The sequence below is a fragment of the Callionymus lyra genome, chromosome 4 (genome assembly GCF_982586985.1).
Source record: "Callionymus lyra chromosome 4, fCalLyr1.hap1.1, whole genome shotgun sequence".
Lineage (NCBI taxonomy): Eukaryota > Metazoa > Chordata > Actinopteri > Syngnathiformes > Callionymidae > Callionymus > Callionymus lyra.
Window position 1 is genome coordinate 37,331,457 of NC_141821.1, and position 17,492 is coordinate 37,348,948.

The following is a 17,492-nucleotide window of genomic DNA, read 5'->3' on the forward strand; positions in this document are numbered from 1 at the left end:
GTCTGTTCTTGGTGATGGGGAATAAAGGTTTTGTGTCTAGGTAGAGTGCGATCAATCACTGGAGAGTCTTTCTTTCTTTATCTGGCGAAAAACTTGAGGCCACGAAAATATTTTTAATTTATTTTTTACTCTCTTTTTCACACGAGTAATACACATTCACCATTGATCTAAATGGCATCCGCTAACATCATAGATATGTTTTATGAAAACACTTTTAATGATATATGTATAATATTTTCTGGCAGTACTGTGACTTCTTCCACGCTGTTTATCTTCTGTGTTGGTGTGCGAGCGTGTGCTCAGACACGAGGGGGCTCTCATTTCCATTTGAAAGTGCTGTTGTGTGTCCTACTTGTGTAGTTGGCACACTTGCTTCTTACATAACGGCCTTTGTGCTGCTTAGAGAAACTTGCATCCAATCTGGCTTCCTAGCTTTGGACCACAAACTGATCAGCGAGGAGATATTTTCATGCGTAACTGTCAATTACGATCAGTACAAAGAAATGCTCTAAGGAATAATAAGTCTCCCTCTTATAGCATTTTAAATGGATCTTGTCTGATAAAGCTGCTTGATTTATTTGACAGGATCAATCGAGTCATCTTAAAAAAAATGTTTATCTCCCTCTAATGAGACCAAAGCGTTGATGTGGAGTTTTAGTTGTCCTTGCTCTGTTTGACTTGAACGGCCTGCCTGAGGGCACAAGCCAAAAGGCAGAACATCTGTGCTGAGAGGGATGCTGACGAGGTCCTCACTTTTCTGACTCAAAGGGACGAGTACAAATTGTGATCTTCTGTACTGTAGATACCACCCTCTAACAGGCGTGTCTTAAGTGTGGCCCCTGAGACGAGGTTTAGGCAGCCTATAAACTTTATTATTCAACCATTGATAGACACAGGCTATGATAGACACTTTGAGCTGGATTGGTCAAATAATTTCAGAAACATAAACAAAACCGAAAAAAAGGTTTTATTATGACTTCTTCTCTGAAATGTTCATTTTTTACTCAAACAAAATAAAAATAAATCTCCATAATCATTGTTCAAATACAGCACAAGTCAAAATTAGCTGACTGACTGAATTGCTAACCTTATCTGTATAAGCTAAAACAGGTATATAAATAGTACTATAGATTCTATAGTACTATGAAGCCATTTTATATGTGATACAAAACATATTTTACTTATTTATTTTGTATCTATTGTAGCGAGCTTCAGTGAGCGTCAGGCGAAGAGAACAAGGGTGTCTTTTCCACACTGCCACAGACAGATGCCTTTTATTTAACAGAGCCAGTACAGGCTTGAGTAACATGTAAAACATGGTGACAGAGACTAATTCTCCCACACCTCTCACTCATGGTGCCGAACTTGAGGACCCATAATGCACCAGTCGCTACATAGCCCCCACCTGAGGGGTCAGTCGTCCCCGACAACCCCAACATCTAGCACAAAGTCTCTAAACCTCCAAGGCCGCCGATGCTGTCGGGTAGGCCGTCTAGTTGCGACAGGTGTAGATGGCGAGTAAGGGTCCATGGGGCTCAAGGTGCTGTCTTCAGGAACATCACAACCGGCTGGGGAAGGACTCAGGGGACGGTATGGAGAAAGTCTGTCCTGGTGCAGTACCACCATGCGTCTTCTGTTTGGCAGCCGCACCCGATACACCACTTCAGACAAGCGGTCAATTACTTCACCAGGTCCTTGCCAGTGACTGCGGAGCTTAGGGGAAACTCCCTTTTTGCGGACCGGACAGTAAACCCACACCTTGTCTCCCGGCTCAAAGGCACGCCCTCGACAGCGTGTATCATAGGTCCTCTTTTGCCGGGCGCCAGCACTGTCTTGAGACTGCCGACTGTAGTCGTGTACCACCTGTAGTCGGTCCTTCAGTCTGCGGAGGTAATCCATCTCCTTTCCTCCAGGAATCTCAGGTTCTGGCGGGTCACCAAATACCAAATCCACTGGTGTCCGCAGCTCTCTCCCGAACATCAGAGCAGCAGGAGTGCATTGGCTGGATTCCTGCACAGCAGATCGGTATGACCACAGAACCAGGGGTAGGTGACGATCCCAGTCCTTTTGATGTTCACTCGTCAAGATAGCAAGCTGAGTGGCAAGAGTGCGATTAAATCGCTCCACCAAACCGTCGCTCTGTGGGTGGAGCGGCGTGGTCCTTGTCTTCCTCACCCCCAGCCGTCTGCAGACCTCCTGGAACACCCGGGACTCAAAGTTTCGCCCCTGGTCACTGTGGAGCTCGTCAGGAACTCCAAACCGAGAGAACATCTCGTCCACCAACTTCTCTGCTGTTGTGATGGCACTTTGATCTGGTACTGCGTATGCCTCTGGCCACTTGGTGAAATAATCCATGGCCACTAAGACATAGCGATTGCCAGAGTCTGACACCGGAAAGGGACCAAGAATGTCCACTCCAACTCTCTCCATCGGAGCCCCCACCAAGTACTGTTGGAGTGGGGCATGGGACCGCTGTGTTGGCCCCTTCTGGGCAGTGCAGGCATCACAGCAGTGGACATACAGCTCCACATCTCGTCTGCATCCTGGCCAGTAGAACCGGCTCCGAAGGCGATGTAGGGTCTTTGTATTTCCATAGTGTCCTGCCCCCACCGAGCCGTGGACATGCTGAAGAACTTTGGGCCGGAGAGCCTTGGGCACCATGAGCTGCAGGAGATCTCTTCCTCCCCCTGGTGCTTGCCACCGCCGGTACATCACACCAGTGTGGACCTCGAAGTTGCCCCATTGGGAGTGGTATGCCTTCACCTCGGGTCCTAAAGCCGACACCTCCGACCAGCTTGGACGTTGTCCGGCTTTCAACCAACCCTTCACCGACGCCAAGGTTGCGTCAGCGGCCTGTTGTTGCTTCAGCTCTGGAGGTGTAAGTTCCAACCCATCCTCTTCCCCGCTGCTGGCGCGCACCGATATCACCCTTTGTGCCACATGGTCCCGTTCTTCCTGTCGGCAACAGTATCGACACTAAGCTTCAGCACAGGGGCGACGTGAGAGGGCATCAGCATTTCCGTGGAGCTTTCCTGCCCGGTGCTTGATCTCAAAGTCAAAACCTTGGAGCGTTTCCAGCCATCGAGCCACTTGACCTTAAGGGTTCTTGAAACTCGAGAGCCAGGTGGTCATGGTCAGTTCGAAGAAGGAAGTGATTACCTTGCAAGTATGGCCGGAATTGACGCAGGGCCAGGACCACGGCCAGCAGCTCACGACGGGTGACGCAGTAATTCTTCTCCTCCTTGCTAAGTGCCCGGCCGAAATAGGCCACAGCTCGTTCTCCATCTTCCCCTTGCTGTGAAAGGACAGCCCCAACGCCAACATTACTGGAATCCGTGTCCACAATGAAGGGCCGCTGCCTATCAGGATATGCCAAGACGGGAGCTTCAGTGAGGGAAGTCTTGAGCTGAGTAAAGGCAGCGGAACAGTCAGCATCCCAGTTGAATGTTTTGCCCTTATCTGTGAGACTATGGAGTGGGCTGGCAATGGTGGCAAAACCCTGGCTGAACCGTCGATAGTACGAAGCCAGACCCAAGAAGCTTCGCAACTGGCTGACATTTGCAGGGGTAGGCCAATCACGAACTGCAGCTATCTTTTCTGGGTTGGTGGCGACCCCACGAGTACTGACAATGTGGCCAAGGAACTCAGTCTCTCTGGTCAGCAGATGACACTTTGCAGGGTTCAACCGTAACCCAGACGTATAGCCGTGAAAACCTCACCTAGGTTAGCCAGGGCTCCGTCGAAGTCAGCGGCATGCACCAGCAGATCATCTAGGTACACCACACAGCGGTCACGGGGCACGTTAGCCAGAACTCTCTCCATCAGTCGCTCGAACGTAGCAGGTGCATTGCAGAGTCCAAAAGGCATAACCCTGAATTGCCACAGTCCTTGTCCAATGGTGAAGGCTGTCTTTGGTCTTGCCTCCGGGGCCAATTCCACCTGCCAGTATCCACTGCGGAGGTCAAGGGAGCTGAACCAACTGGACCCAGCAATGTTGTCAAGTGCATCATCAATGCGAGGAAGAGGATACGAGTCTTTCTTGGTGACTGCATTCAGGCGCCGATAGTCCACGCAGAACCTCCAAGTACCGTTCTTCTTCTTGACCAAGACAACGGGGGCTGCCCAGGGGCTATCTGATGGTTCAATTACTCCAGCATTGTACATATCCTGGATCTTTTCAACTGCGACCTTCCGCTTGGAGAGTAACCGATGGGGGCGTAGACGTATGGGTTGAGCGTTACCAGTCTCAATAGTGTGCTGGACAAGTCCAGTCTGCCTAAAGTCCTCATCCCTGGCAGCAAAAATGTCTTTATACTCGTTAAGCAGACATTTCAACTGCTGGCCTTGCTGAGGTTCCATGCCGTCACTACTGCGCTGCCAAAGTTGGTGGATGGCTTCCGCAGTCTCTGCAGAGGAAGAAGCTGGTAGGGTTCGTGCTAATGCCGGTTGTGGAGCTTCAAAAGATCTTGGCATCTCTTGAACTGCTGCTGTCATCCTCCGATGATCAGGCTGTGCCTTCTCCTCCCTACTAGACTTGAGCTCCACTTTTTCCTTGCCCAGGATTATGGTATTTCCTACTACGTCGATTTGAGCTTCCCAGCGACTCAACAGATCCATACCACTTCTGACACCAATGTAGCGAGCTTCAGTGAGCGTCAGGCAAAGAGAACAAGGGTGTCTTTTCCACACTGCCACAGACAGGTGCCTTTTATTTAAAAGAGCCCGTACAGGCTTGAGTAACATGTAAAACATGGTGATAGACGCTAATTCTCCCACACCTCTCACTCATGGTGCCGAACTTGAGGACCCATAATGCACCAGTCGCTACACTATTATGCTGCAATGGACAGATTTATTTAAAGTAAGAAAAATAAAATCGATGACAATAAGATCTTTTATTTATTATTGCGTAAAAATTAATTAAATACTATGAATTTGTCCATGCAAGCCTCACACAATTGTTTTTTAATGAAACAGCATTCCAATTTTATTTTGGTTTATTTGGGACATCTATCCATCTACCTTTTAAATAGGTTGATAGTTATCAACAGATAGTAGTAGTAGTAGTTTCAACCTTAATACTTACAAATGCAATTCTAAATCTGGACAAAACTGTTGCAATAAACAGTTTCTGTTGTTTATTTTTCCTGTTCTTGGTTTCTAATTTCTCATTTTCAGAGGATAGCTTAGTTGGCAAGTTAACCCTCATCATGGGCGTCTAGTAAAATAACTGACTGACTCACACTCACTGCTAGAACATCCCACTTCTCTGCTTGGTACTGGCCTTCTGTGCACTCCAAGTACTCTTTTACCACCTCTCTGCTTCCTTTTTGAGCACTTGAATTTTTAATGCATGTTTATCATGCATCGTTTTATATTTTATATTGTTTTCATAATTTGTCTGTGAGCAAAAAGGCTCAACAACAGATTAACAAAAAACAACAACAATGAAATGGGAGTAGATAAAACATCTTTGGTGGTGTGCTGCTTTACCACCTGGACCGACATGTCTTTTGATGGATTCATCATTCTCTTCTGTGAAAACCAAGCTTCTTTTGTTTCTCTGATTTTGTTTATACAATTAGGATCCGGATAGACCCGTCCAATTGATTTTTCTACTTTTTAAAACTCGATCCAGGTCATGCCAAAAAACAGGTGAAAATAAGATTAAGTTTTGTCTCTTATGTCTGTTGAAGGAGTTTACTGTAGCAGTGGGTTGACGAGGCCTTATAAAACAGGTGATGATTTATCATGATACAGTGTTTTCATTTTGAAAGACCTGTAGGTGGCACTCTTAGTTGAGAATAGGCGTATAATATTCTTTATTCTTAGATTTTGTCATTTTGCACTTTGTTCTTTGTTTGTGCTTTGTTCTTGTTCTTCTTGTTTTATGAATCTATCAGATGTGTTCCTGGGAGCAGGAAAACCAATTTCCCGAAGGAGATCTCCAGAGCGATTAATTTCCAATAGTTAATCTATCATGATACCTCATCAGCCCATCACTAGTTAACTTTTCATTTCATAATGATTGGTGGTTATAGATCGAGGGTCACTAATAATTTCTTGACATAGCCTCAAATGACCTGCCATGTCATGTGATAACCAGAACTTTCAACCAAATGCTGTTTTTGACCTGCGTCGACCTTGGCAGTGATCATCAGTATTAACTTCTTCCAGTGGCTTGTTCACATCTCGACCACTTAAAACGAGGCAAAAAGTATTCTGAAGACTCACTCGGTGAGTACAGTTCTTCGGTGGGTAATTAAAACAGTTTGGGTGCAGAGTGAGGATCAGAATACATATAAATGCCTTGAACCCCTGCTTCAATGTGTTCCTTTAATTAGTTTTGAGTGTGAAGCTTCCTTTTGGCTCAGAGCTGTATCACACAGATGGGTCTATTTTGTCATCAGAGCACAAAACAAGACAGAACAAAACACCTGGAAACAATTAAAGAACATGTTTTGTAATCACATGACCCATAGGGAAATCTAGCACATTTCTCTTCTTTTATTGTTAAGGATAACGTTTCTTCACAGGTGTTGAGCGTTTTTAGTGGCAAAATATTCTGGGGGTTAGCTTTTGATTAAACGGTCCACATCTGAGGAGTTAAAGTATTGAAGCTAGTTGAACAGAACAACGGCTCATCATGATTCATTTATGAGTCGTCAAAGATGTTGATGTATGAGGCGCTGGTGTATCAGGCTCCACAGCAAGTGACCTCAGAAGATCTGCCACAGGGATGAAATGATTAGGAAGACAGGAATGATTCATGGATCAAGTCACTGCCCAAGTCCTCATTTCAAACTGTGTTGTCTGTTTTTCAGGGCCTCCCTTCTTAAGGTACGTCAACCAAGAACTCACAAACCTTTTATCCCGATATTTAGGAGCTTTAAGCTGCCCCCTGTGAAGAAGAGAGTCATGAGGATAAATAAAGATAAAAAGATGAAGGCTCTACTTAGTCTGAGCTTCCGGGTTTTAAAACTCTTGATAAGAAAATAGAAAAGAAGATAATCTTCTGAAAAAAAGGGGCTAAACAACAAGGGGAGGCCCCTCAGCCTAAAAAGGGTTGAAACAGATTGAAGGCATGACCCCCGGAGCAGCCCACCAGGTGATTCAGGCTTTGAGGAATATGTCAAAGTCTCTTTGTCAATAATTATTGTGTTTATAATTCAAATGGATTGAATTAATTTTAAGCTCGCTGTCAGAAACGGCATGTTCACTTTCACATTTTTAGTTTAAACCCTTGTGTTATCTCAGGGTCAAGGTGACCAGAATGCCCGAAAACAATTTTTTAAAACTATATTCAAACCATTTATAATTTTGTAAAATTAATGTAAACTGTAATGAAACAATAAAAAAAATAATGAAACAATTTTCAACTTCAATGGTAATTACATTCATGAGAATTATATTCATAGAGTTTATATCAACAACATTCTTCCTCATGCCTTGCCTTCTGTAATCATTTATCATGAAATGCTCATTTATAATTATTCTGACTGATTTCATAAGTAATGGCTCTGAACTGTTGACCTGCTGATCCTCTCTTCATCATCGGCCCACAGTGTGGTTTATTGTCTTCAAAGTCTTGAACACAGGACTTATTTGTACTGCAGCGTATGTTGGATTTTTGTGTGTATGTGTTATATAAATAAAGGGGAGAAGCCTGCGGACATGAAATCTCGTATGCTGCATGTATGTGTGTGTCGTATTTAGTGCCGGCAGTAAAGATTTACACAACAGAAGGAGACTCAGTTACTAGCAATGTAAATATAAGATTCAAAATAGAGGTTTACTTTATAATACTATTATTATTATTATTATTATTATTAAAGACAGAATATTACTTTTATTTGTATTTCACATTATAATGTGGAGACAAAATTGAGTGTATTTTTGATCCACTAGTGAGCATCAAATATACACAATATTAGAATTTGGATGACGCTTTTATCTTACAGCAAGTAAGAGTGAGGACATCATACAGATCCTCATTGTGCGAACTGTGAACCCTTGCTAGAACTAAAAAAAAATAAAATCTGATGAATATTCTAAAAGTTATTTACAAAACTGTTTACAAAGTCGTCATAACACATATCATATTTCATTATCCACAATGTGATTCATTACCTTATCAGTATCCATCCTTCATTTAGCCAATGGAAGTCTGGAAACAGAAAATTCGTCCAACTGCTACAAACCGGCACAGGGAAACTTTTGCGACATTTAACGAGTGCTCATGGGAAATGTGGTCTCCCATCAGGCTAAACACTACCACTTTGGTCCACTGGCGTGACTCGACTTCAAATGGCCTGGAATTACTTTAAGGGTATGTGGATTAAGAAGAAAAAGACAGATCTTGAGAAGTTTAGATCAAGAAGATCTTTTTCAACTTCTCGACATCTGTTTCTTTTTCTTCCACGTTCCCCTCACTACAGAGTCCCTGTAGTTATGGAATGAAACATGAAATGCTTAAAAAAACTCTAATCAAATTCAATCTTGGGTTGATCAAAGTAAATTTATATAAAGTTAAAAAAAACAACAGCAACATGAATTGTTAATATATGACTCTTTCTTCCTATTAATCAACTGCACATAAAATCATTCAATCATTTATCTTCGCAAATTAAAAAAATATATATACATATAATTTAAACTCATAATGTTACCTTCTTACTGTTGATACTTCTACTGCACGAGCTAGCCATGTGACTTTCTAGAAACAAAGGTTTGACTGTCATTTAGAGTTAAGATGATATTGTCTGGCCTCTTTCCTCCACTTTATTTCCAGTTGTCTGTAATCTTCTTCTGCAGCTATGAAGGCTTTTTTTTCTCCTGAGAGACCAAGTTTTTGGTGGGGAGTAAGGAAAAAAAACGGTTGAATGGCGGGGAGAGTGCAGACGACTTTTGAATGTCCATTTATTCAACTTGAGTTCACTCGTCAGTGATTTAGGGGCTGTACTGTGACGGTCAGTGCCTGAATCTCACGGCAGGAATCTATCCTGTTGAAACCACCAACTGTCAAATCTGACTTTTCTGTTCGGAGTTTGTACGTTTCAGAAATTCACATGTGCTTTATTGAAACTGACTAAAACCTTATGAAAAAATAAAAATAAATTCAAGTAACAATTAAATCGAACAACGGCATTGAAACTTTTATTCTGTTCCTTGACCTTTTAAATGAAGTTTTGTATTATTATTTTTTTTCAAAGACACTCATGTGATGAGAATACACAATTTGAACCTGCAGGATGTACAGGTAAATACTTCAACTAGATATAAACGAGAATTTAATTTCCGTCTAGCTTTAATGAAAAAAAGTGAATTAAATTCAAAATATCTCAAAAATATATACAAAAGAGAATAAAAACTACTTTATAAAAAGCAGGACACATACATCTATGTAAGGCCTAGCCAACCTTTAACAAAATGTATACAGTCTTTTTTAAAAGTTAAATAGTAAAACTGAACATGGAGTAATATTTCTGTCAGCCAGCTAATAATTTTTATTTTGTACCTATTTGAAGTATTCTCTTGAAGTATGTGTTAATTCCAAATATAAATTGTAAAAGGTATTTATATTATAATAGTATAATATAAAAGTGTTTTTAACGCCCCTCGGATAACTGTGTTATTGTGTATTGAACATATTTGTAAGAAAAAATAGGGATTCTATGGAGATTTTACTTAACAAATACATTGCAACTCAACATTAAAGATGAATTTTGCTAAGCATGAAATTATCTTAAATTCAGAATTCCAAGTCCAGAAGACGCTCGAGAAAATTTACAATATCTTTGTTGTTGTGAGTGTGTCTGTTAGTGTGTGTTTTTTGTTTTAAAAAAGGTAAGTTTGATTGGGTAAGACCAGATACTTTTACAAAACTGTTTTCACAAATTATTTAAAATAAATCACAATTGTGTTGGACTAATGACTGAGAACAAAAGAAAATACTGTATATAAAATCTGTCTTCACCACCTTGTTGGACAGTCGAGGAGTATAAAGGAGAGACATCAAATGAGCTTAGAAAACATTTCTGGATAATTACTTTTATGACATTTGCACTATGCAAACACGCTGCTTAAATCCCAAAAGCAACACAATCATCTGGAGATATTTCCTTCCATTACCGTCCATTTAGTTTGTTTGTACTCAGGTTTGTCACTTTGCCCTCCGTTTCACTATCAGCTGTTTATCTCTCTTATCACAGTTTCATGTTGTTATCTGCCAGTGGGAGCGATAATGCAAGTAAAACATGCAAACACAAACAAACAATCTCCTCTCCGTACCAACAGTCTGAATCATTGGACGACGAGTGGAAACCTGTGATTGGCAGAGAAACCCTTGTGCTGCTGTAACTAGCAGTTTGTAAATGTCAGACACAATTAGATGGAACATCAAAGAAAAAAAATGGATGAATACATTTCCCACATGGATGAAAGTAGTTTGAACGCCTACAATGAAACAATCTCCATGTTTACATTATGTTTTGGCACAAATGTTGCAATTGTTGAATTAACTTTTTCCACATGAATGAGCTAAATCTCAACCGTTATTGTTAAATCGATGATAAAAACAGGCTTATGGTTGCCGAAATACTCTCTTGTTCCTCAGAAATCTGTCATAAGCTGAGTCAACCGTTTCTAAGAATGTCCAAGCTTAAGTAGCTTTGTACCCTCACAAGGGTACAACGAGACAAAACACAGAATGATTGTAGGTACCACCGACATGATTCTGTCATTGGCGTTTTCCTTTCAAAATTAGTTTTGCTCTAAATATATCTGCAGCTGACTCTTGCATTCAGTGTTTGATTGACAACCAAGAGCGTATTCACCGCCAATTCACAGCTAAACAATAGTTATTTGAAATACTATCACAGCCATATTTCTACTATTCCAAGTACTGATGCTGCCGTACATGTATCTGAATTTCATTTGTAACCTTTAAAGGGCAATTTAAATTGATCTTTGACCTATATTCTGTCTGTTTGTATAAAACTCTCTTTTCATTTAAATATTAATTTTAGAAAATGTGCTTAAGCCCCTCCCATTGAAAACACTGCAGTGATTGGTCAAGCGTTGAGGTTTGTCACTACGTGTTAGCAATCCTCTTGTAACCTCTTGTTCACTGAGATTTCAGACGGTGGGGAACTTTACAAAGTAATAACTATGCAACATCGTCATGACGAGGGACTCTTGGAGAGGAAGACTTCAACATTTCAAATGTGATTAAGTCAGCAGAGTTGGGTTTTCACAGGGAGGATTCCAGGGAGGATTTCAAGCCACATATCAAAGTGTTGTGGAAAAAACACAATATATTACAATGTATTAAAAACACAATTGACATTCAGAAATGGGTTTGAAAAAAATGTGGTCAACTCAATAACATTAATAATATATTTTTAAGTGTGCATTGAAAAATGAGCAGTATTTATTTAATTATCCATATTTCACTCCTTGATTCATCGACCAATGTCTTCTCACAATAAGTGCTTGAGATGTTTCACTACACTGTGTATATAGACCTTCTTACAGTGTGATGCGACAAATCTAAAGCAAAGTCATCGGCTTAAATCTAATTCAGGGTTTCCTCAGAGTAAAAAACAGATGTGACAAGTGGTTTCGGAACAAGAAATTAACTATTCAAATGGCTTCAGATTTCTAAACTATTGGACACTTTACATAAGACATAATGTAGGTGCGGGCTGATTTTTACATGCTTTGAACTTCAATACAAAAATATAGCCAGAGGTTCTCTTTAAAGAGCTATAGCCTCACCCCCCCTAAAGAAATTGTGCTTATATATAACAAATCATCAGGGGCAATGGTAGTAGGTCTGAGTGATAATGGTGGAAGTCGGCCTTGGTCACGGATTATGGGATTCATTTTCATGGATGTTGTCCTGGTTGCTTGATTGGTCCATAATAAAAAAAAACGAACACATATCGAGCAACATCCCTTCGATTAACTGGACTGGATTCATCTGATTTAAGTGAGTGAAATAATTTGAATAACAATTTACTACAGTTATTATGGAATGGATTGGTCTTTTGCATTTTTCTTTATCTGTTTTTTTTTTAGGTTCAAAGTTTATTTTGGTCTTGAAACATTAATTTTGTACAACAAAGAATAAGTGTTTTCTCTGATGCCAGATTAAGGCGTATTAGGGGAATTTCACAGCCACAGTAGTTGTTGTGAGTTTTGCATCACTCACTGGTTAACAAAATCATTAAAGACATAACCTTTATGGAGTGTTTCGCACAAAAATCTAAAGTGGACTTCTCAATTCCATTGGCGGATGATTGTTAAGGACTGAGGAGCCAAGGTTTTTCATTTCTGCTTTTGACCATTGCAGTCTTTGGGGTGTAACAGTATATTTAAGCGTCAGCCAACAACAACATCAAGTCCATAACATGTATTATCTTCTTTTGTTGAGAACAATATCAAAATGAAAATTCTGCAGATTTAAAAATGTCTGATATTTTAATCTTCCAAATGGGTTACCTCAATGTTATTTACTCCGATGTTACCCAGGATTACTTCTGATTTTACGCAGAATTCTTAATAGATGTGTTGTTTCACCTTCAAATCAATCACTCATAGGCTGAACGACTTCCTCTTCTCCACAAGTAAAATCCATTTCACATTTTGAGCTAATTAGTAGCTTCAAAATAAATAAGCTTCTTAATTACCAATTTCAAAAGGTATAGATAAAATGCGAGGTAAATATATTAAGACAATATATAGACAATTATAATGCCTAATTAAAATTTAAATCTTTTAAGGTTTAGCCATGAGCTCTTTACAATAACTGAAATACCTACTAAAATGTTTGTCATTTGAAATCTTAAATTATTTTTCTCTTAGTCTGTAAGTGCAATTTTCTTATTAAATATATATGGATTATATATGTTGTATAGACAAACAAGCTTGCCAGTATGACAAAAGATGTAAAAAGCTGTATATTCAGCAAGAAAGCAGGAAAGACATCTGCATTAAATCTAGACACTTTTTTTTTGTTGTTGAGCTTTTTCAAATCGATAATTGAAAATCACGACAGTAATCTGGAATATTCCTGTTCTTTTGCTTTCACCACATGCTTCAGCCAATTAAATTTGTAACCTGCCACAGGTCCAATGGTACTTTTACTGTATGCTTTGTAACAACAGTTTCTAATCTCTTTATTTTTTTCTTTTAGAAAGAACAGCAATACCTTGACATTGTGTTAAAGTTTCTTAGTTTCTTTATCTTTATCTGGCTAATAGATGGAGAGATTGCTTTTTTCTTTTCACACTTGTATCCATTCAAATCAGTTCAGTTTTCAAATATTGCCAACAATCAAGTATTGCCGAGAGGGCATTTGCTACTATGAACTTCTGACACTTACCGTGTGTGTCTCACTCATTGATGTTTGGATTCTGTTGCCTGATAAAGACACTTGCCTTCTCTGTACAACACAAAAATTTGAATCCCTTAAGTACTTACAATTCTATGCAAGAATATTACAGCGTGTGCAAGTGTTGAGATTCAAGTGTTTTGTTAAGAAAGTTGATAATCCAACAGGATGTCTTTCAGTTATTAATTCAATTCAATTAAATTCAATTTTATTTAAAGTGTCTTATCATAACAAAGTTATCTCAAGACACTATACAGTTGAAATAAGACTATAGTTGATTAAGGAAAAATAGATCCCAGCAATTCAACAAAGAGCAAGAAGCGAGCTATGGCGAGGAAAAACTTCCTTTTAGAAGGCAGAAACCTCGAGCGGAACCTGACTCATTGTTGACGGCCTGCCGCTTTGACCGGCTGGGAGGAAGGATGGGGGGGGTAGACAGATGGATAAGGAGAGGAGTGAGGGAAATTATAGTGAGAAAAAAAAATAATAGGAGAGTGTAGGAGAGTCCATGGAGGTGCAGGAGAGAACTCGGGATCTGATGACTTGGTGGATCAGCAGCAGCTCTGGAGGTGGAGCCCTGGGGCTCCGGGAGAGAAATAAAAAGGTGTGGGTTTAAACTGCACATGTGATGAATGTAATGCAGAAAAGAAGGATATACAGAGCTCCGTGTCTAAAACTCCTCCAGCATTCTCAGCCTATAGCAGCTAAAGATAAACAGTTAAGTTAGTTATAGGCTTTATCGAAAAGTAAGGTTTCAAGATTGTTTTTAAACATAGAGAGGGTGTCTGCCCTCCGGACTGAGGCCGGTAGTTGGTTCCACAGCAGAGGGGCTTGAAAACTGAAGGCCCTGGCTCCAAATCTACATTTAGCGATTTGTGGTATAACTAATAGATCAGAGTTTAAGGATCGTAAGGTCCTAGAGGGTTGGTAAGTTTGGATTAAATCTTTAATGTATGTTGGTGCTAGACCATGTAAGGCTTTATAGGTTAGGAGAAGGATTTTAAATTGTATTCTAAATTGTACTGGAAGCCAATGTAGGGAAGACAGCGCAGGGGAAATGTGTTCGCGCCTCTTAGTCTTTTATTACTGCTTATCTATTCCCAATAACTAATTTCCCCTTTCTATCTTTTCAAGACCAAGCAACCTCAGGTGTATAAAACCAATGTAGTGCCTGAACCTGTCCATTGAACGATAGTTCATGAACAAGTTCATGAACAGTATTTTAGCAGATCATGGCTTCTTAGAATCGTTCTTGTGTCTGTGAAAATCACACTCTTAGTTTATCTTTGTCCAGTAGGTTCCCACATTTCTAACAGAAAAACAGAAAACATTACAGTAAACAACTTAATGTATACCAGAAAAACACCCAATCTGGCAACATAAAAATATGCACAACCGCTTACGTCATGAAAACAAATAGCAGAGACATGAAAGCTTCAGCAGCATACAGCAGCCCACAAATTCGGGAAATAATTAATGATTTATAATCATTTAAACAGGTTTTATGACAAGGTCGATGAGGATGGAATTATATCTTATTTCTGTGCAGACTTCAAGAACCGACATTCAAATGAAAATTTTGCATCACTGCTACTTGCCCCGATGTAAACCCGGGTTCTTTACCGTTAAAAATGCAATGTCTGGATCATGAACACTTTAGTTATTTATCTTTTATATGCCTACGTTAATGGGCAATTCACTTATTTTATTGTATTCAATTGATCTAATTGTATTCAAACGAAGGAATCCTGCACTAAGCATCTCCCCAACAGAGTCATCAATGGGGACCAATACAAATGCCTTACCACTCTCATGTCAACCAATAAGCATTTTAATAAAGATTCCTCCTACCTTTGCTGCTGGAAAATGTCACAAGGTCGGCAGCTAACATAGAAGAGCTGACTCGGCTCTGACATCTATGAAAATCTCTGACTCAGGTGAGTGGAAGGTTTTTAAAGACAGGGTAAGTCAAGAGGTCAACAAATTGACGCAGATGTTTCATTATTATGGTGGATCAATATGCAACATTTACACTTGACAGTGACCTATCCGATTTCTTTCCCCCCTGGGTGACATTTTATATTCTGGAAAAGAAGATTTTTTGAAGTTCAACCAATTTTTATCAGGAATGAGTGTTTAAAGAAAAGTAAAAAGAAACAGAAAGCCAAATAATTTAGGGAAACTTTTCTAAAGGTCATTCACTTATGTGAATAATGTCTTATTTAATTTCCTTTCAACCGTCTTCTTGTTTTGCACCGTGGGTCTGAGAGGAATACAATTTCATTTATGCTGTATGTCTAGATACACTTATATTTCACAATAAAATAACCTAAACCTGAACTTGAACTTCCTAACCCATACGCTGACATTAACATTTTTGAAATCAGATTGAAGGCATGATTGCTTAAGGTTTGGACAATCCAATCAGATTTACAGGCCCATTCAGCAAATTTTCTGGAAATTAAAATTCACGACAGAGCAGTTATGTCCATAGGAGAATGTGCTGTTACTTTTGGAAATAAACTCCACCAAGGAGGCTCATTTTAAACAAGAACAGTTTTAAAGTGAAAATTCAGAATTCACTCATTTTCTACTCACCCTCTTGTCGAATAAGGGTTGGGATTATTTTCAGAGTTTTCTGTTCCTTTTAAATTATAGGCAAAACTTTAATTCCATTTTAAAGTAGCGACTGGCACTCAGTTATCTTCGTCCATATCTTCATCCAAAAAACACATAAAATCATCCATATACCTCCATGGGGCTTTTCTGTAAAGTCCATCTTGTATTGAAGCCTCAATAAGAGGAAAGAGTACTTCCTGTAAGTGTAGCATGTTAGCCTTTGAGCTTCTGCAACAAAAAAGCTTTAAGTCTTTCATGATATGTTCAGGATTGGTTAGAAATTGTTACTTGTTTTCAAACAGACACATACTGATGAGCACAATAGAGGTCCAAGATTAGTTGGCCGAGTTCCCCCAATGTAAATTCTTTACTGCACTGGACAGCATTCCCTATACTAGCTTTTCCTTTATTTAAATGCTTTTCCTTAAATAAATTGTTCTTTATTTAAAGTTATTTAAAGTGAACAGGTATCTTTTGTTTGCCAAATATCATCTTCTTTCAATATGCCAGCAATATACCATATCACAATGACAGACAGACAGACAGACAGACAGACAGACAGACAGACAGACAGACAGACAGATAGATAGATAGATAGATAGATAGATAGATAGATAGATAGATAGATAGATAGATAGATAGATAGATAGATAGATAGATAGATAGATAGATAGATAGATAGATAGATAGATAGATAGATAGATAGATAGATAGATAGATAGATAGATAGATAGATAGATAGATAGATAGATAGATAGATAGATAGATAGATAGATAGATAGATAGATAGATAGATAGATAGATAGATAGATAGATAGATAGATAGATAGATAGATAGATAGATAGATAGATAGATAGATAGATAGATAGATAGATAGATAGATAGATAGATAGATAGATAGATAGATAGATAGATAGATAGATAGATAGATAGATAGATAGATAGATAGATAGATAGATAGATAGATAGATAGATAGATAGATAGATAGATAGATAGATAGATAGATAGATAGATAGATAGATAGATAGATAGATAGATAGATAGATAGATAGATAGATAGATAGATAGATAGATAGATAGATAGATAGATAGATAGATAGATAGATAGATAGATAGATAGATAGATAGATAGATAGATAGATAGATAGATAGATAGATAGATAGATAGATAGATAGATAGATAGATAGATAGATAGATAGATAGATAGATAGATAGATAGATAGATAGATAGATAGATAGATAGATAGATAGATAGATAGATAGATAGATAGATAGATAGATAGATAGATAGATAGATAGATAGATAGATAGATAGATAGATAGATAGATAGATAGATAGATAGATAGATAGATAGATAGATAGATAGATAGATAGATAGATAGAACAATATATAACAATACATATATTGCACTGCTTTTTAACTAATTTATATACCTTTGATATACATTCATTATATGCAATATTTAAAAAATG